Here is a 20,656-nt window from a genome sequence, read left to right on the forward strand (position 1 = left end):
TATCTCTCTTGGAAAACTCAGTATTACTACGTATCTATGGTTTAGTGGTTATCACTTCCGCTTTACACGCGGAAGGTCCCAGGTTCGAGCCCTGGTAGATACATATTTTGTCCATCGTGATTGGGCATAAAAAAGCTAGGTCTCTTGGAAAACTCAGCATTACTACGTATCTATGGTGTAGTGGTTATCACGTCCGCTTTACACGCGGAAGGTCCCAGGTTCGAGCCCTGGTTGATACATATTTTGACCATCGTGATAGGACATAAAAAAGCTACATCTCTTGGAAAACTCAGTATTACTACGTATCTATGGTGTAGTGGTTATCACGTCCGCTTTACACGCGGAAGGTTCCAGGTTCGAGCCCTGGTAGATGCATATTTTGACCATCGTGATAAGACATAAAAAAAGCTAGGTCTCTTGGAAATTTCAGCATTACTACATATCTATGGTGTAGTGGTTATCACGTCCGCTTTACACGCGGAAGGTCCCATGTTCGAGCCGTGGTAGATACATGTTTTGTCCATCGTGATTGGGCATAAAAATTAGCTAGATCTCTCGGAAAACTCAATATTACTACGTATATATGGTGTAGTGGTTATCACGTCCGCCTAACACGTGGAAGGTCCCAGGTTCGAGCCCTGTTAGATACATATTTTGTCCATCGTGTTTGGGCATATAAAAGCTAGGTCTCTTGGAAAACTCAGCATTACGACGTATCTATGGTGTAGTGGTTATCACGTCCGCTTTACACGCGGAAGGTCCCAGGTTCGAGCCCTGGTAGATACATATTTTGACCATCGTGATAGGACATAAAAAAAGCTAGGTCTCTTGGAAAACTCAGTATAACTACGTATCTATGGTGTAGTGGTTATCACGTCCGCTTTACACGCGGAAGGTCCCATGTTCGAGCCCTGGTAGATACATGATTTGTCCATCGTGATTGGGCATAAAAATTAGCTAGATCTCTCGGAAAACTTTGCATTGCTACGTATCTATGGTGTAGTGGTTATCACGTCCGCTTTACAAGCGGAAGGTCCCAGGTTCAAGCCCTGGTAGATACATATTTTGACCATCGTGATAGGACATAAAAAAGCTAGGTCTCTTGGAAAACTCAGTATTACTACGTATCTATGGTGTAGTGGTTATCACGCCCGCTTTACACGCGGAAGGTCCCATGTTCGAGCCCTGGTAGATACATGTTTTGTCCATCGTGATTGGGCATAAAAATTAGCTAGATCTCTCGGAAAACATAGCATTGCTACGTATCTATGGTGTAGTGGTTATCACGTCCGCTTTACACGCGGAAGGTTCCAGGTTCGAGCCCTGGTAGATGCATATTTTGACCATCGTGATAAGACATAAAAAAAGCTAGGTCTCTTGGAAAACTCAGTATTACTACGTATCTATGGTAAAGTGGTTATCACGTCCGCTTTAAACGCGGAAGGTCCCAGGTTCGAGCCCTGGTAGATACATGTTTTGTCCATCGTGATTGGGCATAAAAATAAGCTCGATCTCTCGGAAAACTCAGTATTACTACGTATCTGTGGTGTAGTGGTTATCACGTCCGCTTTACACGCGGATGGTCCCAGGTTCGAGCCCTGGTTGATACATATTTTGACCATCGTGATAGGACATAAAAAAGCTACGTCTCTTGGAAATTTCAGCATTACAACGTATCTATGTTGTAGTGGTTATCACGTCTGCTTCACACGCGGAAGGTCCCAGGTTCGAGCCCTGGTAGATACATATTTTGTCCATCGTGATTGGTCATAAAAATTAGCTAGATCTCTCGGAAAACTAATTATTACTACGTATATATGGTGTAGTGGTTATCACGTCCGCCTAACACGTGGAAGGTCCCAGGTTCGAGCCCTGTTAGATACATATTTTGTCCATCGTGTTTGGGCATAAAAAAGCTAGGTCTCTTGGAAAACTCAGCATTACGACGTATCTATGGTGTAGTGGTTATCACGTCCGCTTTACTCGCGGATGGTCCCAGGTTCGAGCCCTGGTAGATACATATTTTGACCATCGTGATAGGACATAAAAAAGCTATCTCTCTTGGAAAACTCAGTATTACTACGTATCTATGGTTTAGTGGTTATCACGTCCGCTTTACACGCGGAAGGTCCCAGGTTCGAGCCCTGGTAGATACATATTTTGTCCATCGTGATTGGGCATAAAAAAGCTAGGTCTCTTGGAAAACTCAGCATTACTACGTATCTATGGTGTAGTGGTTATCACGTCCGCTTTACACGCGGAAGGTCCCAGGTTCGAGCCCTGGTTGATACATATTTTGACCATCGTGATAGGACATAAAAAAGCTACATCTCTTGGAAAACTCAGTATTACTACGTATCTATGGTGTAGTGGTTATCACGTCCGCTTTACACGCGGAAGGTTCCAGGTTCGAGCCCTGGTAGATGCATATTTTGACCATCGTGATAAGACATAAAAAAAGCTAGGTCTCTTGGAAATTTCAGCATTACTACGTATCTATGGTGTAGTGGTTATCACGTCCGCTTTACACGCGGAAGGTCCCATGTTCGAGCCGTGGTAGATACATGTTTTGTCCATCGTGATTGGGCATAAAAATTAGCTAGATCTCTCGGAAAACTCAATATTACTACGTATATATGGTGTAGTGGTTATCACGTCCGCCTAACACGTGGAAGGTCCCAGGTTCGAGCCCTGTTAGATACATATTTTGTCCATCGTGTTTGGGCATATAAAAGCTAGGTCTCTTGGAAAACTCAGCATTACGACGTATCTATGGTGTAGTGGTTATCACGTCCGCTTTACACGCGGAAGGTCCCAGGTTCGAGCCCTGGTAGATACATATTTTGACCATCGTGATAGGACATAAAAAAAGCTAGGTCTCTTGGAAAACTCAGTATAACTACGTATCTATGGTGTAGTGGTTATCACGTCCGCTTTACACGCGGAAGGTCCCATGTTCGAGCCCTGGTAGATACATGATTTGTCCATCGTGATTGGGCATAAAAATTAGCTAGATCTCTCGGAAAACTTTGCATTGCTACGTATCTATGGTGTAGTGGTTATCACGTCCGCTTTACAAGCGGAAGGTCCCAGGTTCGAGCCCTGGTAGATACATATTTTGACCATCGTGATAGGACATAAAAAAGCTACGTCTCTTGGAAAACTCAGTATTACTACGTAGCTATGGTGTAGTGGTTATCACGTCCGCTTTACACGCGGAAGGTCCCAGGTTCGAGCCCTGGTAGATACATATTTTGACCATCGTGATAGGACATAAAAAAAGCTAGGTCTCTTGGAAAACTCAGTATTACTACGTATCTATGGTGTAGTGGTTATCACGTCCGCTTTACACGCGGAAGGTCCCATGTTCGAGCCCTGGTAGATACATGTTTTGTCCATCGTGATTGGGCATAAAAATTAGCTAGATCTCTCGGAAAACTTAGCATTGCTACGTATCTATGGTGTAGTGGTTATCACGTCCGCTTTACACGCGGAAGGTCCCAGGTTCGAGCCCTGGTAGATACATATTTTGACCATCGTGATATTACATAAAAAAGCTAGGTCTCTTGGAAAACTCAGCATTACTACGTATCTATGGTGTAGTGGTTATCACGTCCGCTTTACACGCGGAAGGTCCCAGGTTCGAGCCCTGGTTGATACATATTTTGACCATCGTGATAGGACATAAAAAAGCTACATCTCTTGGAAAACTCAGTATTACTACGTATCTATGGTGTAGTGGTTATCACGTCCGCTTTACACGCGGAAGGTTCCAGGTTCGAGCCCTGGTAGATGCATATTTTGACCATCGTGATAAGACATAAAAAAAGCTAGGTCTCTTGGAAATTTCAGCATTACTACGTATCTATGGTGTAGTGGTTATCACGTCCGCTTTACACGCGGAAGGTCCCATGTTCGAGCCGTGGTAGATACATGTTTTGTCCATCGTGATTGGGCATAAAAATTAGCTAGATCTCTCGGAAAACTCAATATTACTACGTATATATGGTGTAGTGGTTATCACGTCCGCCTAACACGTGGAAGGTCCCAGGTTCGAGCCCTGTTAGATACATATTTTGTCCATCGTGTTTGGGCATATAAAAGCTAGGTCTCTTGGAAAACTCAGCATTACGACGTATCTATGGTGTAGTGGTTATCACGTCCGCTTTACACGCGGAAGGTCCCAGGTTCGAGCCCTGGTAGATACATATTTTGACCATCGTGATAGGACATAAAAAAAGCTAGGTCTCTTGGAAAACTCAGTATAACTACGTATCTATGGTGTAGTGGTTATCACGTCCGCTTTACACGCGGAAGGTCCCATGTTCGAGCCCTGGTAGATACATGATTTGTCCATCGTGATTGGGCATAAAAATTAGCTAGATCTCTCGGAAAACTTTGCATTGCTACGTATCTATGGTGTAGTGGTTATCACGTCCGCTTTACAAGCGGAAGGTCCCAGGTTCGAGCCCTGGTAGATACATATTTTGACCATCGTGATAGGACATAAAAAAGCTACGTCTCTTGGAAAACTCAGTATTACTACGTAGCTATGGTGTAGTGGTTATCACGTCCGCTTTACACGCGGAAGGTCCCAGGTTCGAGCCCTGGTAGATACATATTTTGACCATCGTGATAGGACATAAAAAAAGCTAGGTCTCTTGGAAAACTCAGTATTACTACGTATCTATGGTGTAGTGGTTATCACGTCCGCTTTACACGCGGAAGGTCCCATGTTCGAGCCCTGGTAGATACATGTTTTGTCCATCGTGATTGGGCATAAAAATTAGCTAGATCTCTCGGAAAACTTAGCATTGCTACGTATCTATGGTGTAGTGGTTATCACGTCCGCTTTACACGCGGAAGGTCCCAGGTTCGAGCCCTGGTAGATACATATTTTGACCATCGTGATATTACATAAAAAAGCTAGGTCTCTTGGAAAACTCAGTATTACTACGTATCTATGGTGTAGTGGTTATCACGTCCGCTTTACACGCGGAAGGTCCCATGTTCGAGCCCTGGTAGATACATGTTATGTCCATCGTGATTGGGCATAAAAATTAGCTAGATCTCTCGGAAAACTTAGCATTGCTACGTATCTATGGTGTAGTGGTTATCACGTCCGCTTTACACGCGGAAGGTCCCAGGTTCGAGCCCTGGTAGATACATATTTTGACCATCGTGATAGGACATAAAAAAAGCTAGGTCTCTTGGAAAACTCAGTATTACTACGTATATATGGTGTAGTGTTTATCACGTCCGCCTAACACGTGGAAGGTCCCAGGTTCGAGCCCTGTTAGATACATATTTTGTCCATCGTGTTTGGGCATAAAAAAGCTAGGTCTCTTGGAAAACTCAGCATCACGACGTATCTATGGTGTAGTGGTTATCACGTCCGCTTTACTCGCGGATGGTCCAAGGTTCGAGCCCTGGTAGATACATATTTTGACCATCGTGATAGGACATAAAAAAGCTAACTCTCTTGGAAAACTCAGTATTACTACGTATCTATGGTGTAGTGGTTATCACGTCCGCTTTACACGCGGAAGGTCCCAGGTTCGAGCCCTGGTAGATACATATTTTGTCCATCGTGATTGGGCATAAAAAAGCTAGGTCTCTTGGAAAACTCAGCATTACTACGTATCTATGGTGTAGTGGTTATCACGTCCGCTTTACACGCAGAAGGTCCTAGGTTCGAGCCCTGGTAGATACATATTTTGACCATCGTGATAGGACATAAAAAAGCTACGTCTCTTGGAAAACTCAGTATTACTACGTAGCTATAGTGCAGTGGTTATCACGTCCGCTTTACACGCGGAAGGTCCCAGGTTCGAGCCCTGGTAGATACATATTTTGACCATCGTGATAGGACATAAAAAAAGCTAGGTCTCTTGGAAAACTCAGTATTACTACGTTTCTGTGGTGTAGTGGTTATCACGTCCGCCTAACACGCGGAAGGTCCCAGGTTCGAGCCCTGGTAGATACATATTTTGTCCACCGTGATTGGGCATAAAAAAGCTAGGTCTCTTGGAAATTTCAGCATTACTACGTATCTATGTTGTAGTGGTTATCACGTCTGCTTCACACGCGGAAGGTCCCAGGTTCGAGCCCTGGAAGATACATATTTTGTCCATCGTGATTGGGCATAAAAAAGCTAGGTCTCTTGGAAATTTCAGCATTACTACGTATCTATGGTGTAGTGGTTATCACGTCCGCTTTACACGCTGAAGGTCCCATGTTCGAGCCGTGGTAGATACATGTTTTGTCCATCGTGATTGGGCATAAAAATTAGCTAGATCTCTCGGAAAACTAATTATTACTACGTATATATGGTGTAGTGGTTATCACGTCCGCCTAACACGTGGAAGGTCCCAGGTTCGAGCCCTGTTAGATACATATTTTGTCCATCGTGTTTGGGCATAAAAAAGCTAGGTCTCTTGGAAAACTCAGCATTACGACGTATCTATGGTGTAGTGGTTATCACGTCCGCTTTACTCGCGGATGGTCCCAGGTTCGAGCCCTGGTAGATACATATTTTGACCATCGTGATAGGACATAAAAAAGCTATCTCTCTTGGAAAACTCAGTATTACTACGTATCTATGGTGTAGTGGTTATCACGTCCGCTTTACACGCGGAAGGTCCCAGGTTCGAGCCCTGGTAGATACATATTTTGTCCATCGTGATTGGGCATAAAAAAGCTAGGTCTCTTGGAAAACTCAGCATTACTACGTATCTATGGTGTAGTGGTTATCACGTCCGCTTTACACGCGGAAGGTCCCATGTTCGAGCCCTGGTAGGTACATGTTTTGTCCATCGTGATTGGGCATAAAAAAAGCTAGGTCTCTTGGAAAACTCAGTATTACTACGTATCTATGGTGTAGTGGTTATCACGCCCGCTTTACACGCGGAAGGTCCCAGGTTCGAGCCCTGGTAGATACATATTTTGACCATCGTGATAGGACATAAAAAAGCTAGGTCTCTTGGAAAACTCAGTATTACTACGTATCTATGGTGTAGTGGTTATCACGCCCGCTTTACACGCGGAAGGTCCCATGTTCGAGCCCTGGTAGATACATGTTTTGTCCATCGTGATTGGGCATAAAAATTAGCTAGATCTCTCGGAAAACTTAGCATTGCTACGTATCTATGGTGTAGTGGTTATCACGTCCGCTTTACACGCGGAAGGTTCCAGGTTCGAGCCCTGGTAGATGCATATTTTGACCATCGTGATAAGACATAAAAAAAGCTAGGTCTCTTGGAAAACTCAGTATTACTACGTATCTATGGTAAAGTGGTTATCACGTCCGCTTTAAACGCGGAAGGTCCCAGGTTCGAGCCCTGGTAGATACATGTTTTGTCCATCGTGATTGGGCATAAAAATAAGCTCGATCTCTCGGAAAACTCAGTATTGCTACGTATCTATGGTGTAGTGGTTATCACGTCCGCTTTACACGCGGAAGGTCCCAGGTTCGAGCCCTGGTAGATACATATTTTGACCATCGTGATAGGACATAAAAAAAGCTAGGTCTCTTGGAAAACTAAGTATTACTACGTTTCTGTGGTGTAGTGGTTATCACGTCCGCCTAACACGCGGAAGGTCCCAGGTTCGAGCCCTGGTAGATACATATTTTGTCCATCGTGATTGGGCATAAAAAAGCTAGGTCTCTTGGAAATTTCAGCATTACTACGTATCTATGTTGTAGTGGTTATCACGTCTGCTTCACACGCGGAAGGTCCCAGGTTCGAGCCCTGGTAGATACATATTTTGTCCATCGTGATTGGGCATAAAAAAGCTAGGTCTCTTGGAAAACTCAGCATTACTACGTATCTATGGTGTAGTGGTTATCACGTCCGCTTTACACGCGGAAGGTCCTAGGTTCGAGCCCTGGTAGATACATATTTTGACCATCGTGATAGGACATAAAAAAGCTACGTCTCTTGGAAAACTCAGTATTACTACGTAGCTTTAGTGTAGTGGTTATCACGTCCGCTTTACACGCGGAAGGTCCCAGGTTCGAGCCCTGGTAGATACATATTTTGACCATCGTGATAGGACATAAAAAAGCTAGGTCTCTTGGAAAACTCAGTATTACTACGTATCTATGGTGTAGTGGTTATCACGCCCGCTTTACACGCGGAAGGTCCCATGTTCGAGCCCTGGTAGATACATGTTTTGTCCATCGTGATTGGGCATAAAAATTAGCTAGATCTCTCGGAAAACTTAGCATTGCTACGTATCTATGGTGTAGTGGTTATCACGTCCGCTTTACACGCGGAAGGTTCCAGGTTCGAGCCCTGGTAGATGCATATTTTGACCATCGTGATAAGACATAAAAAAAGCTAGGTCTCTTGGAAAACTCAGTATTACTACGTATCTATGGTAAAGTGGTTATCACGTCCGCTTTAAACGCGGAAGGTCCCAGGTTCGAGCCCTGGTAGATACATGTTTTGTCCATCGTGATTGGGCATAAAAATAAGCTCGATCTCTCGGAAAACTCAGTATTGCTACGTATCTATGGTGTAGTGGTTATCACGTCCGCTTTACACGCGGAAGGTCCCAGGTTCGAGCCCTGGTAGATACATATTTTGACCATCGTGATAGGACATAAAAAAAGCTAGGTCTCTTGGAAAACTCAGTATTACTACGTTTCTGTGGTGTAGTGGTTATCACGTCCGCCTAACACGCGGAAGGTCCCAGGTTCGAGCCCTGGTAGATACATATTTTGTCCATCGTGATTGGGCATAAAAAAGCTAGGTCTCTTGGAAATTTCAGCATTACTACGTATCTATGTTGTAGTGGTTATCACGTCTGCTTCACACGCGGAAGGTCCCAGGTTCGAGCCCTGGTAGATACATATTTTGTCCATCGTGATTGGGCATAAAAAAGCTAGGTCTCTTGGAAAACTCAGCATTACTACGTATCTATGGTGTAGTGGTTATCACGTCCGCTTTACACGCGGAAGGTCCTAGGTTCGAGCCCTGGTAGATACATATTTTGACCATCGTGATAGGACATAAAAAAGCTACGTCTCTTGGAAAACTCAGTATTACTACGTAGCTTTAGTGTAGTGGTTATCACGTCCGCTTTACACGCGGAAGGTCCCAGGTTCGAGCCCTGGTAGATACATATTTTGACCATCGTGATAGGACATAAAAAAGCTAGGTCTCTTGGAAAACTCAGTATTACTACGTATCTATGGTGTAGTGGTTATCACGCCCGCTTTATACGCGGAAGGTCCCATGTTCGAGCCCTGGTAGATACATGTTTTGTCCATCGTGATTGGGCATAAAAATTAGCTAGATCTCTCGGAAAACTTAGCATTGCTACGTATCTATGGTGTAGTGGTTATCACGTCCGCTTTACACGCGGAAGGTTCCAGGTTCGAGCCCTGGTAGATGCATATTTTGACCATCGTGATACGACATAAAAAAAGCTAGGTCTCTTGGAAAACTCAGTATTACTACGTATCTATGGTAAAGTGGTTATCACGTCCGCTTTAAACGCGGAAGGTCCCAGGTTCGAGCCCTGGTAGATACATGTTTTGTCCATCGTGATTGGGCATAAAAATAAGCTCGATCTCTCGGAAATCTCAGTATTACTACGTATCTGTGGTGTAGTGGTTATCACGTCCGCTTTACACGCGGATGGTCCCAGGTTCGAGCCCTGGTTGATACATATTTTGACCATCGTGATTGGGCATAAAAAAGCTAGGTCTCTTGGAAAACTCAGCATTACTACGTATCTATGGTGTAGTGGTTATCACGTCCGCTTTACACGCGGAAGGTCCCAGGTTCGAGCCCTGGTTGATACATATTTTGACCATCGTGATAGGACATAAAAAAGCTACGTCTCTTGGAAAACTCAGTATTACTACGTAACTATGGTTTAGTGGTTATCACGTCCGCTTTACACGCGGAAGGTCCCAGGTTCGAGCCCTGGTAGATACATGTTTTGTCCATCGTGATTGGCATAAAAATTAGCTAGATCTCTCGGAAAACTCAGTATAACTACGTATATATGGTGTAGTGGTTATCGCGTCCGCCTAACACGTGGAAGGTCCCAGTCTCGAGCCCATGTAGATACATATTTTGACCGTCGTGATAGGACATAAAAAAAGCTAGGTCTCTTGGAAAACTCAGTATTACTACGTTTCTATGGTGTAGTGGTTATCACGTCCGCTTTACACGCGGAAGGTCCCAGGTTCGGGCCCTGGTAGATACATATTTTGTCCTTCGTGATTGGGCATAAAAAAACTAGGTCTCTTTGAAAACTCGGCATTACTACGTATCTATGGTGTAGTGGTTATCACGTCCGCTACACACGCGGAAGGTCCCAGGTTCGAGCCCTGGTAGATACGCATTTTGACCATCGATATAGGACATTAAAAAAGCTAGGTCTCTTGGAAAACTCAATATTACTAAGTGTCTATGGGATAGTGGTTATCACGTCCGGCTAACACGCGGAAGGTATCAGGTTCGACGCCCATAAGATACATGTTTTGACCATCGTGATTAGGCATAAAAATATGCTAGGTCTCTTGGAAAACTCAATTTTACTACGTATCTATAGTGTAGTGGTTATCACGTCCGCTTTACACGCGGAAGGTCCCAGGTTCGAGCCCTGGTAGATACATGTTTTGTCCATCGTGATTGGGCATAAAAATAAGCTAGATCTCTCGGAAAACTCTGTATTACTACGTATATATGGTGTAGTGGTAATCACGTCCGCTTTACACGCGGAAGGTCCCAGGTTCGAGCCCTGGTAGATACATATTTTGTCCATCGTGATTGGGCATAAAAAAGCTAGGTCTCTTAAAAATTTCAGCATTACTACGTATCTATGGTGTAGTGGTTATCACGTCCGTTTCACACGCGGAAGGTCCCAGGTTTGAGGTCTGGTAGATACACATTTTGACCATCGATATAGGACATTAAAAAAAGCTAGGTCTCTTGGAAAACTCAGTATTACTACGTATCTATGGTGTAGTGGTTATCACGTCCGCTTTACACGCGGAAGGACCCAATTTCCAGTACTGGTAGATACATATTTTGACCATCGTGATAGGACATAAAAAAGCTAGGTCTTTTGGAAAACTCAGTATTACTACGTATCTATGGTGTAGTGGTTATCACGTCCGCTTTACACGCGTAAGGTCCCATGTTCGAGCCCTGGTAGATACATATTTTGTCCATCGTGATTGGGCATAAAAAAGCTAGGTCTCTTGGAAATTTCAGCATTACTACGTATCTATGTTGTAGTGGTTATCACGTCCGCTTCACACGCGGAAGGTCCCAGGTTCGAGCCGTGGTAGATACACATTTTGACCATCGACATAGGACATTAAAAAAGCTAGGTCTCTTGGAAAACTCAATATTACTACGTAGCTCTAGTGTAGTGGCTATCACGTCCGCTTTACACGCGGAAGTTCCCAGGTTCGAGCCCTGGTAGATACATATTTTGTCCATCATGATTGGGCATAAAAAAGCTAGGTCTCTTGGAAAACTCAGTATTACTACGTATCTATGGTGTAGAGGTTATCACGTCCGCTTTACACGTGGAAGGTCCCAGGTTCGTGCCCTGGTAGATATATATTTTGTCCATCGTGATAGGGCATAAAAAAGCTAGGTCTCTTGGAAAACTCAGCATTACTACGTATCTATAGTGTAGTGGTTATCTCGTCCGCTTTACACGCGGAAGGTCCCAGGTTCGAGCCCTGGTAGATACATATTTTCTCCATCGTGATTGGGCATAAAAAAGCTAGGTCTCTTGGAAATTTCAGCATTACTACGTATCTATGTTGTAGTGGTTATCACGTCCGCTTCACACGCGGAAGGTCCCAGGTTCGAGCCCTGGTAGATACATGTTTTGTCCATCGTGATTGGCATAAAAATTAGCTAGATCTCTCGGAAAACCCAGTATAACTACGTATATATGGTGTAGTGGTTATCACGTCCGCCAAACACGTGGAAGGTCCCAGTCTCGAGCCCAGGTAGATCCATATTTTGACCATCGTGATAGGACATAAAAAAAGCTAGGTCTCTTGGAAAACTCAGTATTACTACGTTTCTATGGTGTAGTGGTTATCACGTCCGCTTTACACGCGGAAGGTCCCAGGTTCGGGCCCTGGTAGATACATATTTTGTCCATCGTGATTGGGCATAAAAAAACTAGGTCTCTTTGAAAACTCGGCATTACTACGTATCTATGGTGTAGTGGTTATCACGTCCGCTTCACACGCGGAAGGTCCCAGGTTCGAGCCCTGGTAGATACGCATTTTGACCATCGATATAGGACATTAAAAAAAGCTAGGTCTCTTGGAAAACTCAATATTACTAAGTGTCTATGGGATAGTGGTTATCACGTCCGGCTAACACGCGGAAGGTATCAGGTTCGACGCCCATAAGATACATGTTTTGACCATCGTGATTAGGCATAAAAAAATGCTAGGTCTCTTGGAAAACTCAATTTTACTACGTATCTATAGTGTAGTGGTTATCACGTCCGCTTTACACGCGGAAGGTCCCAGGTTCGAGCCCTGGTAGATACATGTTTTGTCCATCGTGATTGGGCATAAAAAAGCTAGGTCTCTTAAAAATTTCAGCATTACTACGTATCTATGGTGTAGTGGTTATCACGTCCGTTTCACACGCGGAAGGTCCCAGGTTTGAGGTCTGGTAGATACACATTTTGACCATCGATATAGGACATTAAAAAAAGCTAGGTCTCTTGGAAAACTCAGTATTACTACGTATCTATGGTGTAGTGGTTATCAGGTCCACCTAACACGCGGAAGGTCCCAAGTTCGAGCCCTGGTAGATACATATTTTGTCCATCGTGATTGGGCATAAAAAAGCTAGGTCTCTTGGAAAACTCAGCATTACTACGTATCTATGGTGTAGTGGTTATCACGTCCGCTTTACACGCGGAAGGACCCAATTTCCAGTACTGGTAGATACATATTTTGACCATCGTGATAGGACATAAAAAAGCTAGGTCTTTTGGAAAACTCAGTATTACTACGTATCTATGGTGTAGTGGTTATCACGTCCGCTTTACACGCGTAAGGTCCCATGTTCGAGCCCTGGTAGATACATATTTTGTCCATCGTGATTGGGCATAAAAAAGCTAGGTCTCTTGGAAATTTCAGCATTACTACATATCTATGTTGTAGTGGTTATCACGTCCGCTTCACACGCGGAAGGTCCCAGGTACGAGCCGTAGTAGATACACATTTTGACCATCGACATAGGACATTAAAAAAGCTAGGTCTCTTGGAAAACTCAATTTTACTACGTATCTATAGTGTAGTGGTTATCACGTCCGCTTTACACGCGGAAGGTCCCAGGTTCGAGCCCTGGTAGATACATGTTTTGTCCATCGTGATTGGGCATAAAAAAGCTAGGTCTCTCGGAAAACTCTGTATTACTACGTATATATGGTGTAGTGGTTATCACGTCCGCTTTACACGCGGAAGGTCCCAGGTTCGAGCCCTGGTAGATACATGTTTTGTCCATCGTGATTGGGCATAAAAATAAGCTAGATCTCTCGGAAAACTCTGTATTACTACGTATATATGGTGTAGTGGTAATCACGTCCGCTTTACACGCGGAAGGTCCCAGGTTCGAGCCCTGGTAGATACATATTTTGTCCATCGTGATTGGGCATAAAAAAGCTAGGTCTCTTAAAAATTTCAGCATTACTACGTATCTATGGTGTAGTGGTTATCACGTCCGTTTCACACGCGGAAGGTCCCAGGTTTGAGGCCTGGTAGATACACATTTTGACCATCGTGATAGGACATAAAAAAAGCTAGGTCTCTTGGAAAACTCAGTATTACTACGTATCTATGGTGTTGTGGTTTTCACGTCCGCTTTACACGCGGAAGGTCCCAGGTTCGAGCCCTGGTACATACACATTTTGACCATCGACATAGGACATTAAAAAAGCTAGGTCTCTTGGAAAACTCTGTATTACTACGTATCTATGGTGTAGTGGTTATCACGTCCGCTTTACACGCGGAAGGTCCCAGGTTCGAGCCCTGGTAGATATATATTTTGACCATCGTGATAGGACATAAAAAAGCTAGGTCTCTTGGAAAACTCAGTATTACTACGTATCTATGGTGTAGTGGTTATCAAGTCCGCTTTACTCGCGGAAGGTACCATGTTCGAGCCCTGGTAGATACAAGTTTTGTCCATCGTGATTGGGCATAAAAATTAGCTAGATCTCTCGGAAAACTCAGTATAACTACGTATATATGGTGTAGTGGTTATCACGTCCGCTTTACACGCGGAAGGTCCCAGGTTCGAGCCCTGGTAGGTACATATTTAGACCATCGTGATAGGACATAAAAAAAGCTAGGTCTCTTGGAAAACTCAGTATTACTACGTTACTATAGTGTAGTGGTTATCACGTCTGCTTTACACGCCGAAGGTCCCAGGTTTGAGGCCTGGTAGATACATGTTTTGTCCCTCGTGATTGGGAATAAAAATAAGCTAGATCTCTCGGAAACTCAGTGTTACTACGTATCTGTGGTGTAGTGGTTATCACGTCCGCCTAACACGCGGAAGGTCCCAGGTTCGAGCCCTGGTAGATACATATTTTGTCCATTGTGATTAGGCATAAAAAGCTAGGTCTCATGGAAAACTCAGCATTACTACGTGTCTATGGTGTAGTGGTTATCACGTCCGCTTTACACGCGGAAGGTCCCGGGTTTGAGCCCTGGTAGATACATATTTTGACCATCGTGATAGGACCTAAAAAAGCTAGGTCTCTTGGAAAACTCAGTATTACTACGTATCTATGGTGTAGTGGTTATCACGTCCGCTTTACACGCGGAAGGTACCATGTTCGAGCCCTGGTAGATACATATTTTGTCCATCGTGATTGGGCATAAAAAAGCTAGGTCTCTTGGAAATTTCAGCATTACTCCGTATCTATGTTGTAGTGGTTATCACGTCCGCTTCACACGCGGAAGGTCCCAGGTTCGAGCCCTGGTAGATACATATTTTGTCCATCATGATTGGGCATAAAAAAGCTAGGTCTCTTGAAAAACTCAGCATTACTACGTATCTATGGTGTAGTGGTTATCACGTCCGTTTTACACGCGGAAGGTCCCTGGTTCGAGCCCTGGTAGATACATATTTAGACCATCGTGATAGGACATAAAAAAGCTAGGTCTCTTGGAAAACTCAGTATTACTACGTAACTATGGTTTAGTGGTTATCACGTCCGCTTTACACGCGGAAGGTCCCAGGTTCGAGCCCTGGTAGATACATGTTTTGTCCATCGTGATTGGCATAAAAATTAGCTAGATCTCTCGGAAAACCCAGTATAACTACGTATATATGGTATAGTGGTTATCACGTCCGCCTAACACGTGGAAGGTCCCAGTCTCGAGCTCAGGTAGATACATATTTTGACCATCGTGATAGGACATAAAAAAAGCTAGGTCTCTTGGAAAACTCAGTATTACTACGTTTCTATGGTGTAGTGGTTATCACGTCCGCTTTACACGCGGAAGGTCCCAGGTTCGGGCCCTGGTAGATACATATTTTGTCCATCGTGATTGGGCATAAAAAAACTAGGTCTCTTTGAAAACTCGGCATTACTACGTATCTATGGTGTAGTGGTTATCACGTCCGCTTCACACGCGGAAGGTCCCAGGTTCGAGCCCTGGTAGATACGCATTTTGACCATCGATATAGGACATTAAAAAAAGCTAGGTCTCTTGGAAAACTCAACATTACTAAGTGTCTATGGGATAGTGGTTATCACGTCCGGCTAACACGCGGAAGGTATCAGGTTCGACGCCCATAAGATACATGTTTTGACCATCATGATAAGGCATAAAAATATGCTAGGTCTCTTGGAAAACTCAGCATTACTACGTATCTATGGTGTAGTGGTTATCACGTCCGCTTTACACGCGGAAGGTCCCAGGTTCGAGCCCTGGTAGATATATATTTAGTCCATCGTGATAGGGCATAAAAAAGCTAGGTCTCTTGGAAAACTCAGCATTACTACGTATCTATAGTGTAGTGGTTATCTCGTCCGCTTTACACGCGGAAGTTCCCAGGTTCGAGCCCTGGTAGATACATATTTTGACCATCGTGATAGGACATAAAAAAAGCTAGGTCTCTTGGAAAACTCAGTATTACTACGTATCTATGGTGTAGTGGTTATCACGTCCGCTTTACACGCGGAAGGTCCCAGGTTCGAGCCCTGGTACATACACATTTTGACCATCGACATAGGACTTTAAAAAAGCTAGGTCTCTTGGAAAACTCAATATTACTACGTAGCTCTAGTGTAGTGGCTATCACGTCCGCTTTACACGCGAAAGGTCCCAGGTTCGAGCCCTGGTAGATACATATTTTGACCATCGTGATAGGACATAAAAAACTAGGTCTCTTGGAAAACTGAGCATTACGACGTATCTATGGTTTAGTGGTTATCACGTCCGCTTTACACGCGGAAGGTCCCAGGTTCGAGCCCTGGTAGATACATGTTTTGTCCATCGTGATTGGCATAAAAATTAGCTAGATCTCTCGGAAAACCCAGTATAACTACGTATATATGGTGTAGTGGTTATCACGTCCGCCTAACACGTGGAAGGTCCCAGTCTCGAGCCCAGGTAGATACATATTTTGACCATCGTGATAGGACATAAAAAAAGCTAGGTCTCTTGGAAAACTCAGTATTACTACGTTTCTATGGTGTAGTGGTTATCACGTCCGCTTTACACGCGGAAGGTCCCAGGTTCGGGCCCTGGTAGATACATATTTTGTCCATCGTGATTGGGCATAAAAAAACTAGGTCTCTTTGAAAACTCGGCATTACTACGTATCTATGGTGTAGTGGTTATCACGTCCGCTTCACACGCGGAAGGTCCCAGGTTCGAGCCCTGGTAGATACGCATTTTGACCATCGATATAGGACATTAAAAAAAGCTAGGTCTCTTGGAAAACTCAACATTACTAAGTGTCTATGGGATAGTGGTTATCACGTCCGGCTAACACGCGGAAGGTATCAGGTTCGACGCCCATAAGATACATGTTTTGACCATCGTGATAAGGCATAAAAATATGCTAGGTCTCTTGGAAAACTCAATTTTACTACGTATCTGTAGTGTAGTGGTTATCACGTCCGCTTTACACGCGGAAGGTCCCAGGTTCGAGCCCTGGTAGATACATGTTTTGTCCATCGTGATTGGGCATAAAAATAAGCTAGATCTCCCGGAAAACTCTGTATTACTACGTATATATGGTGTAGTGGTAATCACGTCCGCTTTACACGCGGAAGGTCCCAGGTTCGAGCCTTGGTAGATACATATTTTGTCCATCGTGATTGGGCATGAAAAAGCTAGGTCTCTTAAAAATTTCAGCATTACTACGTATCTATGGTGTAGTGGTTATCACGTCCGTTTCACACGCGGAAGGTCCCAGGTTTGAGGCCTGGTAGATACACATTTTGACCATCGATATAGGACATTAAAAAAAGCTAGGTCTCTTGGAATACTCAGTATTACTACGTATCTATGGTGTAGTGGTTATCAGGTCCGCCTAACACGCGGAAGGTCCCAAGTTCGAGCCCTGGTAGATACATATTTTGACCATCGTGATAGGACATAAAAAAAGCTAGGTCTCTTGGAAAACTCAGTATTACTACGTATCTATGGTGTAGTGGTTATCACGTCCGCTTTACACGCGGAAGGTCCCAGGTTCGAGCCCTGGTACATACACATTTTGACCATCGACATAGGACATTAAAAAAGCTAGGTCTCTTGGAAAACTCAATATTACCACGTAGCTCTAGTGTAGTGGCTATCACGTCCGCTTTACACGCGAAAGGTCCCAGGTTCGAGCCCTGGTAGATACATATTTTGACCATCGTGATAGGACATAAAAAACTAGGTCTCTTGGAAAACTGAGCATTACGACGTATCTATGGTGTAGTGGTTATCACGTCCGCTTTACTCGCGGAAGGTCCCAGGTTCGAGCCCTGGTAGATACATATTTTGACATTCGTGATAGGACAAAAAAAGCTAGGTCTCTTGGAAAACTCTGTATTACTACTAAGGTTTCCCACAGTTCGGTTCAAATCGGTTTTGGACTAAAACTGAAACTGAACTGAAACTTTTCAGTTAAGATTTTCAAGAACTGAAACTGAACTGAAATTATCAGTTCGGTTCAGCCAAGAAACCGAACTGATCAGTTCAATTTTCAGTTATAACTGAACTGAACCGAAAACCACTTCAGAGATTATCAAGAAGAAAAATACGGTGTCATTGGCCCAAAATACCCAGATTGTAACTATAAACCGCTAACATTTTCTACTACTCTGTTTTGGAATCGTGAAGTGCCATACCTTAAGAGTCATGTTTATTTCACTAACTACTAATTATTAACATTGTACAATTTAACTTTGACTAATTAACTAATTATGTTACTCTTTTTAGTTACAAATTATTGGTATTCTTTTAGCCTGTGTCTCTCTGCAGAGGGTTCCAGCTAATCACGGCACTTAAATTAATAGCTTATTTCTATGCATCATTAAATATACGCGACATTAATGATTAATTATACGCGACACTAAGGGTACGTTCAGTAACCCTCTTTGATGACAGCGCTAACTAAGCGATGTCAGATTTTCACTACTGTACGCTTTTTTGCGTTGGTTTTGACGTCATGATGCTCAGCGCTTGGCCATCAAAAAAATCATCTAATCGATATGGTTTTTTTGATGGCGTGACGTAGCGCTTGACTATTGAACAATTGACTTACGAAAAGTTGGCGCGGGATTTAAAAATGAAATTCTAATAATGCTATTCCTACAGTAATTGTATTCGTTTTCTTTACAAAACTACATCAACCATTCAAATGGACTTAATTTTCTTAAAAAAATTTCATTATTTGCGAACTTGTTAATAATGGAAAAGAGCCATTGCGCTTCGGTCCTAACGTCAGGGAACGTTTTGAGGGTCAGTAAGACGTTTCCCCAACTCCGTTTTCGAAAACAGCGCTAACTTCAAAATTTCACTTTTCCGTTCAACAACTTTTTACGTCACTATGACGTCTCGAGCCCATCAACCAGACATCAAGAAAACAGCGATTTCTTTGAGATTTTCGTTACTGAACGTGCCCTAATAAGCTATCTTTACGCGACATCCCCCAAAATATCATAAAGCATGCTATACTAAACGATGCCAGTTTTCTATTGTTCTACCAATGTTGGCGGGAACGTATTGATATAGTTTCTCGCGATTGATCGAAAGAGTACTTAACTATCTCTTCAGTTCAGTTTTTACCAGTTCAATTTAAGAAATAAACCGAACCGAACTGAAAACTGATCAGTTTGGAGAAGTGAAATCTGAAACTGAACTGAAGCAATCAAATCAGTTTAGTCCCTAAACTGAAACCGAAAATAACTGAACTGAACCGAAAACTGAACTTTTGGAATTGAACTGTGGGAAACCTTAATTACTACGTATCTATGGTGCAGTGGTTATCACGTCCGCTTTACACGCGGAAGGTCCCAGGTTCGAGCCCTGGTAGATACATATTTTGACCATCGTGATAGGACATAAAAAAGCTAGGTCTCTTGGAAAACTCAGTATTACTACTTATCTATGGTGTAGTGGTTATCACGTCCGCTTTACACGCGGAAGGTACCATGTTAGAGCCCTGGTAGATATAAGTTTTGTCCATCGTGATTGGGCATAAAAATTAGCTAGATCTCTCGGAAAACTCAGTATAACTACGTATTTATGGTGTAGTGGTTATCACGTCCGCCTAACACGTGGAAGGTCCCAGGTTCGGGTCCTGGTAGATACATATTTTGACCATCGTGATAGGACATAAAAAAGCTAGGTCTCTTGGAAAACTCAGTATTACTACGTATCTATGGTGTAGTGGTTATCACGTCCGCTTTACACGCGGAAGGTCCCAGGTTCGAGCCCTGGTAGATACATATTTTGTCCATCGTGATTGGGCATAAAAAAGCTAGTTCTCTTGGAAAACTCAGTACTACTACGTATCTATGGTGTAGTGGTTATCACGTCCGCTTTACAAGCGGAAGGTCCCAGGTTCGGGTCCTGGTAGATTCATATTTTGACCATCGTGATAGGACATAAAAAAAGCTAGGTCTCTTGGAAAACTCAGTATTGCTACGTAGCTAGGGTGTAGTGGTTATCACGTCCGCTTTACACGCGGAAGGTCCCATGTTCGAGCCCTGGTAGATACATATTTTGTCCATCGTGATTGGGCATAAAAAAACTAATCTCTCGGAAAACTCAGTATTACTACTTATATATGGTGGAGTGGTTATCACGTCCGCCTAACACGTGCAAGATGCCAGGTTCGAGCCCTGTTAGATACATATTTTGTCCATCGTGATTGGGCATAAAAAAGCAAGATCTCTCGGAAAACTCAGCATTACTACGTATTTATGGTGTAGTGGTTATCACGCCCGCTTTACACGCGGAAGGTCCCAGGTTCGAGCCCTGGTAGATACATATTTTGACCATCGTGATAGGACATAAAAAAGCTAGTTCTCTTGGAAAACTCAGTATTACTACGTATCTATGGTGTAGTGGTTATCACGTCCGCTTTACACGCGGAAGGTCCCAGGTTCGGGTCCTGGTAGATACATA

The 20,656-nt window shown here is 43.5% G+C and overlaps 79 non-coding genes across 79 annotated transcripts; all 79 read left to right on the top strand.

Moving 5' to 3' along the window:
• The first annotated feature begins 166 nt into the window (after positions 1-166).
• On the top strand, positions 167-239 carry TRNAV-UAC (transfer RNA valine (anticodon UAC)). Its single transcript has one exon. It is a non-coding gene; the product is annotated as a tRNA-Val (tRNA).
• A 63-nt stretch (positions 240-302) lies between these two features.
• On the top strand, positions 303-375 carry TRNAV-UAC (transfer RNA valine (anticodon UAC)). The gene has a single exon. It is a non-coding gene; the product is annotated as a tRNA-Val (tRNA).
• A 338-nt stretch (positions 376-713) lies between these two features.
• On the top strand, positions 714-786 carry TRNAV-UAC (transfer RNA valine (anticodon UAC)). Its single transcript has one exon. It is a non-coding gene; the product is annotated as a tRNA-Val (tRNA).
• A 64-nt stretch (positions 787-850) lies between these two features.
• On the top strand, positions 851-923 carry TRNAV-UAC (transfer RNA valine (anticodon UAC)). Its single transcript has one exon. It is a non-coding gene; the product is annotated as a tRNA-Val (tRNA).
• Positions 924-988: 65 nt separating this feature from the next.
• Positions 989-1,061, top strand: TRNAV-UAC (transfer RNA valine (anticodon UAC)). Its single transcript has one exon. It is a non-coding gene; the product is annotated as a tRNA-Val (tRNA).
• Positions 1,062-1,262: 201 nt separating this feature from the next.
• On the top strand, positions 1,263-1,335 carry TRNAV-UAC (transfer RNA valine (anticodon UAC)). The gene has a single exon. It is a non-coding gene; the product is annotated as a tRNA-Val (tRNA).
• A 202-nt stretch (positions 1,336-1,537) lies between these two features.
• Positions 1,538-1,610, top strand: TRNAV-UAC (transfer RNA valine (anticodon UAC)). Its single transcript has one exon. It is a non-coding gene; the product is annotated as a tRNA-Val (tRNA).
• Positions 1,611-1,673: 63 nt separating this feature from the next.
• Positions 1,674-1,746, top strand: TRNAV-CAC (transfer RNA valine (anticodon CAC)). The gene has a single exon. It is a non-coding gene; the product is annotated as a tRNA-Val (tRNA).
• A 201-nt stretch (positions 1,747-1,947) lies between these two features.
• TRNAV-UAC (transfer RNA valine (anticodon UAC)) lies at positions 1,948-2,020 on the top strand. Its single transcript has one exon. It is a non-coding gene; the product is annotated as a tRNA-Val (tRNA).
• Positions 2,021-2,083: 63 nt separating this feature from the next.
• TRNAV-UAC (transfer RNA valine (anticodon UAC)) lies at positions 2,084-2,156 on the top strand. The gene has a single exon. It is a non-coding gene; the product is annotated as a tRNA-Val (tRNA).
• A 63-nt stretch (positions 2,157-2,219) lies between these two features.
• Positions 2,220-2,292, top strand: TRNAV-UAC (transfer RNA valine (anticodon UAC)). Its single transcript has one exon. It is a non-coding gene; the product is annotated as a tRNA-Val (tRNA).
• Positions 2,293-2,355: 63 nt separating this feature from the next.
• Positions 2,356-2,428, top strand: TRNAV-UAC (transfer RNA valine (anticodon UAC)). Its single transcript has one exon. It is a non-coding gene; the product is annotated as a tRNA-Val (tRNA).
• Positions 2,429-2,766: 338 nt separating this feature from the next.
• TRNAV-UAC (transfer RNA valine (anticodon UAC)) lies at positions 2,767-2,839 on the top strand. The gene has a single exon. It is a non-coding gene; the product is annotated as a tRNA-Val (tRNA).
• A 64-nt stretch (positions 2,840-2,903) lies between these two features.
• TRNAV-UAC (transfer RNA valine (anticodon UAC)) lies at positions 2,904-2,976 on the top strand. Its single transcript has one exon. It is a non-coding gene; the product is annotated as a tRNA-Val (tRNA).
• Positions 2,977-3,041: 65 nt separating this feature from the next.
• Positions 3,042-3,114, top strand: TRNAV-UAC (transfer RNA valine (anticodon UAC)). The gene has a single exon. It is a non-coding gene; the product is annotated as a tRNA-Val (tRNA).
• A 63-nt stretch (positions 3,115-3,177) lies between these two features.
• On the top strand, positions 3,178-3,250 carry TRNAV-UAC (transfer RNA valine (anticodon UAC)). The gene has a single exon. It is a non-coding gene; the product is annotated as a tRNA-Val (tRNA).
• Positions 3,251-3,314: 64 nt separating this feature from the next.
• TRNAV-UAC (transfer RNA valine (anticodon UAC)) lies at positions 3,315-3,387 on the top strand. Its single transcript has one exon. It is a non-coding gene; the product is annotated as a tRNA-Val (tRNA).
• Positions 3,388-3,452: 65 nt separating this feature from the next.
• Positions 3,453-3,525, top strand: TRNAV-UAC (transfer RNA valine (anticodon UAC)). The gene has a single exon. It is a non-coding gene; the product is annotated as a tRNA-Val (tRNA).
• Positions 3,526-3,588: 63 nt separating this feature from the next.
• TRNAV-UAC (transfer RNA valine (anticodon UAC)) lies at positions 3,589-3,661 on the top strand. Its single transcript has one exon. It is a non-coding gene; the product is annotated as a tRNA-Val (tRNA).
• Positions 3,662-3,724: 63 nt separating this feature from the next.
• TRNAV-UAC (transfer RNA valine (anticodon UAC)) lies at positions 3,725-3,797 on the top strand. The gene has a single exon. It is a non-coding gene; the product is annotated as a tRNA-Val (tRNA).
• Positions 3,798-4,135: 338 nt separating this feature from the next.
• TRNAV-UAC (transfer RNA valine (anticodon UAC)) lies at positions 4,136-4,208 on the top strand. The gene has a single exon. It is a non-coding gene; the product is annotated as a tRNA-Val (tRNA).
• Positions 4,209-4,272: 64 nt separating this feature from the next.
• Positions 4,273-4,345, top strand: TRNAV-UAC (transfer RNA valine (anticodon UAC)). Its single transcript has one exon. It is a non-coding gene; the product is annotated as a tRNA-Val (tRNA).
• Positions 4,346-4,410: 65 nt separating this feature from the next.
• On the top strand, positions 4,411-4,483 carry TRNAV-UAC (transfer RNA valine (anticodon UAC)). Its single transcript has one exon. It is a non-coding gene; the product is annotated as a tRNA-Val (tRNA).
• Positions 4,484-4,546: 63 nt separating this feature from the next.
• On the top strand, positions 4,547-4,619 carry TRNAV-UAC (transfer RNA valine (anticodon UAC)). The gene has a single exon. It is a non-coding gene; the product is annotated as a tRNA-Val (tRNA).
• Positions 4,620-4,683: 64 nt separating this feature from the next.
• Positions 4,684-4,756, top strand: TRNAV-UAC (transfer RNA valine (anticodon UAC)). Its single transcript has one exon. It is a non-coding gene; the product is annotated as a tRNA-Val (tRNA).
• A 65-nt stretch (positions 4,757-4,821) lies between these two features.
• Positions 4,822-4,894, top strand: TRNAV-UAC (transfer RNA valine (anticodon UAC)). The gene has a single exon. It is a non-coding gene; the product is annotated as a tRNA-Val (tRNA).
• A 63-nt stretch (positions 4,895-4,957) lies between these two features.
• Positions 4,958-5,030, top strand: TRNAV-UAC (transfer RNA valine (anticodon UAC)). The gene has a single exon. It is a non-coding gene; the product is annotated as a tRNA-Val (tRNA).
• A 65-nt stretch (positions 5,031-5,095) lies between these two features.
• TRNAV-UAC (transfer RNA valine (anticodon UAC)) lies at positions 5,096-5,168 on the top strand. The gene has a single exon. It is a non-coding gene; the product is annotated as a tRNA-Val (tRNA).
• A 336-nt stretch (positions 5,169-5,504) lies between these two features.
• TRNAV-UAC (transfer RNA valine (anticodon UAC)) lies at positions 5,505-5,577 on the top strand. Its single transcript has one exon. It is a non-coding gene; the product is annotated as a tRNA-Val (tRNA).
• Positions 5,578-5,640: 63 nt separating this feature from the next.
• Positions 5,641-5,713, top strand: TRNAV-UAC (transfer RNA valine (anticodon UAC)). The gene has a single exon. It is a non-coding gene; the product is annotated as a tRNA-Val (tRNA).
• A 200-nt stretch (positions 5,714-5,913) lies between these two features.
• On the top strand, positions 5,914-5,986 carry TRNAV-AAC (transfer RNA valine (anticodon AAC)). The gene has a single exon. It is a non-coding gene; the product is annotated as a tRNA-Val (tRNA).
• A 473-nt stretch (positions 5,987-6,459) lies between these two features.
• Positions 6,460-6,532, top strand: TRNAV-UAC (transfer RNA valine (anticodon UAC)). The gene has a single exon. It is a non-coding gene; the product is annotated as a tRNA-Val (tRNA).
• A 63-nt stretch (positions 6,533-6,595) lies between these two features.
• Positions 6,596-6,668, top strand: TRNAV-UAC (transfer RNA valine (anticodon UAC)). Its single transcript has one exon. It is a non-coding gene; the product is annotated as a tRNA-Val (tRNA).
• Positions 6,669-6,731: 63 nt separating this feature from the next.
• TRNAV-UAC (transfer RNA valine (anticodon UAC)) lies at positions 6,732-6,804 on the top strand. The gene has a single exon. It is a non-coding gene; the product is annotated as a tRNA-Val (tRNA).
• Positions 6,805-6,868: 64 nt separating this feature from the next.
• Positions 6,869-6,941, top strand: TRNAV-UAC (transfer RNA valine (anticodon UAC)). Its single transcript has one exon. It is a non-coding gene; the product is annotated as a tRNA-Val (tRNA).
• Positions 6,942-7,142: 201 nt separating this feature from the next.
• Positions 7,143-7,215, top strand: TRNAV-UAC (transfer RNA valine (anticodon UAC)). Its single transcript has one exon. It is a non-coding gene; the product is annotated as a tRNA-Val (tRNA).
• A 202-nt stretch (positions 7,216-7,417) lies between these two features.
• On the top strand, positions 7,418-7,490 carry TRNAV-UAC (transfer RNA valine (anticodon UAC)). Its single transcript has one exon. It is a non-coding gene; the product is annotated as a tRNA-Val (tRNA).
• Positions 7,491-7,554: 64 nt separating this feature from the next.
• On the top strand, positions 7,555-7,627 carry TRNAV-AAC (transfer RNA valine (anticodon AAC)). Its single transcript has one exon. It is a non-coding gene; the product is annotated as a tRNA-Val (tRNA).
• A 63-nt stretch (positions 7,628-7,690) lies between these two features.
• On the top strand, positions 7,691-7,763 carry TRNAV-CAC (transfer RNA valine (anticodon CAC)). The gene has a single exon. It is a non-coding gene; the product is annotated as a tRNA-Val (tRNA).
• Positions 7,764-7,826: 63 nt separating this feature from the next.
• On the top strand, positions 7,827-7,899 carry TRNAV-UAC (transfer RNA valine (anticodon UAC)). The gene has a single exon. It is a non-coding gene; the product is annotated as a tRNA-Val (tRNA).
• A 337-nt stretch (positions 7,900-8,236) lies between these two features.
• On the top strand, positions 8,237-8,309 carry TRNAV-UAC (transfer RNA valine (anticodon UAC)). Its single transcript has one exon. It is a non-coding gene; the product is annotated as a tRNA-Val (tRNA).
• A 202-nt stretch (positions 8,310-8,511) lies between these two features.
• Positions 8,512-8,584, top strand: TRNAV-UAC (transfer RNA valine (anticodon UAC)). The gene has a single exon. It is a non-coding gene; the product is annotated as a tRNA-Val (tRNA).
• A 64-nt stretch (positions 8,585-8,648) lies between these two features.
• On the top strand, positions 8,649-8,721 carry TRNAV-AAC (transfer RNA valine (anticodon AAC)). Its single transcript has one exon. It is a non-coding gene; the product is annotated as a tRNA-Val (tRNA).
• Positions 8,722-8,784: 63 nt separating this feature from the next.
• Positions 8,785-8,857, top strand: TRNAV-CAC (transfer RNA valine (anticodon CAC)). Its single transcript has one exon. It is a non-coding gene; the product is annotated as a tRNA-Val (tRNA).
• A 63-nt stretch (positions 8,858-8,920) lies between these two features.
• TRNAV-UAC (transfer RNA valine (anticodon UAC)) lies at positions 8,921-8,993 on the top strand. The gene has a single exon. It is a non-coding gene; the product is annotated as a tRNA-Val (tRNA).
• A 199-nt stretch (positions 8,994-9,192) lies between these two features.
• On the top strand, positions 9,193-9,265 carry TRNAI-UAU (transfer RNA isoleucine (anticodon UAU)). Its single transcript has one exon. It is a non-coding gene; the product is annotated as a tRNA-Ile (tRNA).
• A 65-nt stretch (positions 9,266-9,330) lies between these two features.
• On the top strand, positions 9,331-9,403 carry TRNAV-UAC (transfer RNA valine (anticodon UAC)). The gene has a single exon. It is a non-coding gene; the product is annotated as a tRNA-Val (tRNA).
• A 202-nt stretch (positions 9,404-9,605) lies between these two features.
• On the top strand, positions 9,606-9,678 carry TRNAV-UAC (transfer RNA valine (anticodon UAC)). Its single transcript has one exon. It is a non-coding gene; the product is annotated as a tRNA-Val (tRNA).
• A 63-nt stretch (positions 9,679-9,741) lies between these two features.
• TRNAV-UAC (transfer RNA valine (anticodon UAC)) lies at positions 9,742-9,814 on the top strand. The gene has a single exon. It is a non-coding gene; the product is annotated as a tRNA-Val (tRNA).
• Positions 9,815-10,287: 473 nt separating this feature from the next.
• Positions 10,288-10,360, top strand: TRNAV-CAC (transfer RNA valine (anticodon CAC)). Its single transcript has one exon. It is a non-coding gene; the product is annotated as a tRNA-Val (tRNA).
• A 202-nt stretch (positions 10,361-10,562) lies between these two features.
• TRNAV-UAC (transfer RNA valine (anticodon UAC)) lies at positions 10,563-10,635 on the top strand. Its single transcript has one exon. It is a non-coding gene; the product is annotated as a tRNA-Val (tRNA).
• Positions 10,636-10,700: 65 nt separating this feature from the next.
• TRNAV-UAC (transfer RNA valine (anticodon UAC)) lies at positions 10,701-10,773 on the top strand. The gene has a single exon. It is a non-coding gene; the product is annotated as a tRNA-Val (tRNA).
• A 473-nt stretch (positions 10,774-11,246) lies between these two features.
• On the top strand, positions 11,247-11,319 carry TRNAV-CAC (transfer RNA valine (anticodon CAC)). The gene has a single exon. It is a non-coding gene; the product is annotated as a tRNA-Val (tRNA).
• Positions 11,320-11,655: 336 nt separating this feature from the next.
• TRNAV-UAC (transfer RNA valine (anticodon UAC)) lies at positions 11,656-11,728 on the top strand. Its single transcript has one exon. It is a non-coding gene; the product is annotated as a tRNA-Val (tRNA).
• Positions 11,729-11,791: 63 nt separating this feature from the next.
• On the top strand, positions 11,792-11,864 carry TRNAV-CAC (transfer RNA valine (anticodon CAC)). Its single transcript has one exon. It is a non-coding gene; the product is annotated as a tRNA-Val (tRNA).
• Positions 11,865-12,201: 337 nt separating this feature from the next.
• Positions 12,202-12,274, top strand: TRNAV-CAC (transfer RNA valine (anticodon CAC)). The gene has a single exon. It is a non-coding gene; the product is annotated as a tRNA-Val (tRNA).
• A 203-nt stretch (positions 12,275-12,477) lies between these two features.
• On the top strand, positions 12,478-12,550 carry TRNAV-UAC (transfer RNA valine (anticodon UAC)). The gene has a single exon. It is a non-coding gene; the product is annotated as a tRNA-Val (tRNA).
• Positions 12,551-13,296: 746 nt separating this feature from the next.
• TRNAV-UAC (transfer RNA valine (anticodon UAC)) lies at positions 13,297-13,369 on the top strand. The gene has a single exon. It is a non-coding gene; the product is annotated as a tRNA-Val (tRNA).
• A 63-nt stretch (positions 13,370-13,432) lies between these two features.
• On the top strand, positions 13,433-13,505 carry TRNAV-UAC (transfer RNA valine (anticodon UAC)). Its single transcript has one exon. It is a non-coding gene; the product is annotated as a tRNA-Val (tRNA).
• Positions 13,506-13,570: 65 nt separating this feature from the next.
• TRNAV-UAC (transfer RNA valine (anticodon UAC)) lies at positions 13,571-13,643 on the top strand. Its single transcript has one exon. It is a non-coding gene; the product is annotated as a tRNA-Val (tRNA).
• Positions 13,644-13,706: 63 nt separating this feature from the next.
• TRNAV-CAC (transfer RNA valine (anticodon CAC)) lies at positions 13,707-13,779 on the top strand. The gene has a single exon. It is a non-coding gene; the product is annotated as a tRNA-Val (tRNA).
• Positions 13,780-13,980: 201 nt separating this feature from the next.
• On the top strand, positions 13,981-14,053 carry TRNAV-UAC (transfer RNA valine (anticodon UAC)). Its single transcript has one exon. It is a non-coding gene; the product is annotated as a tRNA-Val (tRNA).
• Positions 14,054-14,254: 201 nt separating this feature from the next.
• TRNAV-UAC (transfer RNA valine (anticodon UAC)) lies at positions 14,255-14,327 on the top strand. The gene has a single exon. It is a non-coding gene; the product is annotated as a tRNA-Val (tRNA).
• A 201-nt stretch (positions 14,328-14,528) lies between these two features.
• Positions 14,529-14,601, top strand: TRNAV-AAC (transfer RNA valine (anticodon AAC)). The gene has a single exon. It is a non-coding gene; the product is annotated as a tRNA-Val (tRNA).
• A 334-nt stretch (positions 14,602-14,935) lies between these two features.
• TRNAV-CAC (transfer RNA valine (anticodon CAC)) lies at positions 14,936-15,008 on the top strand. The gene has a single exon. It is a non-coding gene; the product is annotated as a tRNA-Val (tRNA).
• A 63-nt stretch (positions 15,009-15,071) lies between these two features.
• On the top strand, positions 15,072-15,144 carry TRNAV-UAC (transfer RNA valine (anticodon UAC)). Its single transcript has one exon. It is a non-coding gene; the product is annotated as a tRNA-Val (tRNA).
• Positions 15,145-15,617: 473 nt separating this feature from the next.
• On the top strand, positions 15,618-15,690 carry TRNAV-CAC (transfer RNA valine (anticodon CAC)). The gene has a single exon. It is a non-coding gene; the product is annotated as a tRNA-Val (tRNA).
• Positions 15,691-15,893: 203 nt separating this feature from the next.
• On the top strand, positions 15,894-15,966 carry TRNAV-UAC (transfer RNA valine (anticodon UAC)). The gene has a single exon. It is a non-coding gene; the product is annotated as a tRNA-Val (tRNA).
• Positions 15,967-16,166: 200 nt separating this feature from the next.
• On the top strand, positions 16,167-16,239 carry TRNAV-UAC (transfer RNA valine (anticodon UAC)). The gene has a single exon. It is a non-coding gene; the product is annotated as a tRNA-Val (tRNA).
• Positions 16,240-16,438: 199 nt separating this feature from the next.
• On the top strand, positions 16,439-16,511 carry TRNAV-UAC (transfer RNA valine (anticodon UAC)). The gene has a single exon. It is a non-coding gene; the product is annotated as a tRNA-Val (tRNA).
• A 337-nt stretch (positions 16,512-16,848) lies between these two features.
• On the top strand, positions 16,849-16,921 carry TRNAV-CAC (transfer RNA valine (anticodon CAC)). Its single transcript has one exon. It is a non-coding gene; the product is annotated as a tRNA-Val (tRNA).
• A 203-nt stretch (positions 16,922-17,124) lies between these two features.
• On the top strand, positions 17,125-17,197 carry TRNAV-UAC (transfer RNA valine (anticodon UAC)). Its single transcript has one exon. It is a non-coding gene; the product is annotated as a tRNA-Val (tRNA).
• A 201-nt stretch (positions 17,198-17,398) lies between these two features.
• On the top strand, positions 17,399-17,471 carry TRNAV-CAC (transfer RNA valine (anticodon CAC)). Its single transcript has one exon. It is a non-coding gene; the product is annotated as a tRNA-Val (tRNA).
• A 202-nt stretch (positions 17,472-17,673) lies between these two features.
• On the top strand, positions 17,674-17,746 carry TRNAV-UAC (transfer RNA valine (anticodon UAC)). The gene has a single exon. It is a non-coding gene; the product is annotated as a tRNA-Val (tRNA).
• A 199-nt stretch (positions 17,747-17,945) lies between these two features.
• On the top strand, positions 17,946-18,018 carry TRNAV-UAC (transfer RNA valine (anticodon UAC)). Its single transcript has one exon. It is a non-coding gene; the product is annotated as a tRNA-Val (tRNA).
• A 1,473-nt stretch (positions 18,019-19,491) lies between these two features.
• On the top strand, positions 19,492-19,564 carry TRNAV-UAC (transfer RNA valine (anticodon UAC)). Its single transcript has one exon. It is a non-coding gene; the product is annotated as a tRNA-Val (tRNA).
• Positions 19,565-19,901: 337 nt separating this feature from the next.
• TRNAV-UAC (transfer RNA valine (anticodon UAC)) lies at positions 19,902-19,974 on the top strand. The gene has a single exon. It is a non-coding gene; the product is annotated as a tRNA-Val (tRNA).
• Positions 19,975-20,445: 471 nt separating this feature from the next.
• TRNAV-UAC (transfer RNA valine (anticodon UAC)) lies at positions 20,446-20,518 on the top strand. Its single transcript has one exon. It is a non-coding gene; the product is annotated as a tRNA-Val (tRNA).
• Positions 20,519-20,581: 63 nt separating this feature from the next.
• Positions 20,582-20,654, top strand: TRNAV-UAC (transfer RNA valine (anticodon UAC)). Its single transcript has one exon. It is a non-coding gene; the product is annotated as a tRNA-Val (tRNA).
• The last annotated feature ends 2 nt before the right edge of the window (positions 20,655-20,656 follow it).

The sequence above is a fragment of the Phalangium opilio genome, unplaced genomic scaffold (assembly GCF_054372755.1).
Source record: "Phalangium opilio isolate 3A_F unplaced genomic scaffold, DU_Popi_V2 ptg000013l_1, whole genome shotgun sequence".
NCBI lineage: Eukaryota > Metazoa > Arthropoda > Arachnida > Opiliones > Phalangiidae > Phalangium > Phalangium opilio.